This window comes from Cucurbita maxima, unplaced genomic scaffold (genome assembly GCF_002738345.1).
Source record: "Cucurbita maxima cultivar Rimu unplaced genomic scaffold, Cmax_1.0 Cma_Scf00435, whole genome shotgun sequence".
Classification (NCBI taxonomy): Eukaryota; Viridiplantae; Streptophyta; class Magnoliopsida; order Cucurbitales; family Cucurbitaceae; genus Cucurbita; species Cucurbita maxima.
The window spans coordinates 26917-27387 of NW_019272451.1; positions in this window are offsets into that span (position 1 = coordinate 26917).

The window sequence follows — 471 nt, forward strand, 5'->3', positions numbered from 1 at the left end:
GCATGAAACTTAAAAACGACAAAGATATGCTAAGATTTCTATAAGGGGGGACCTCTCAACTTAAGAGATCAATTTCATTGATCACAAATATGTTTTTACATAATAATTTGTGGGTATTTATAGTCTCCTCACAAAAAAAGTTAGTGCCCGTTATTTAATCTCGATCCTTTAATTCTCCACAGAAGACGAAGTCAATTTGAGCATTACAAACTTTATGTTATTTAATCTCGATCCTTTAATTCTCCACAGAAGACGAAGTCAATTTGAGCATTACAAACTTTATGAAACTAAAATAATAAATAAATTTTTCTAACCACTCATGAAATGATGCTTGCAACTTCATTCGCTACTTCAACCGTGCAAATATTTACTTTTGAATCTCCAAAAGATCTTGACTCAAACGAATCAGCTTGTAACACATGAAATGACGGTTGAACCTAGCCTATCCAATTTTGTAGATGAAGTATGAAT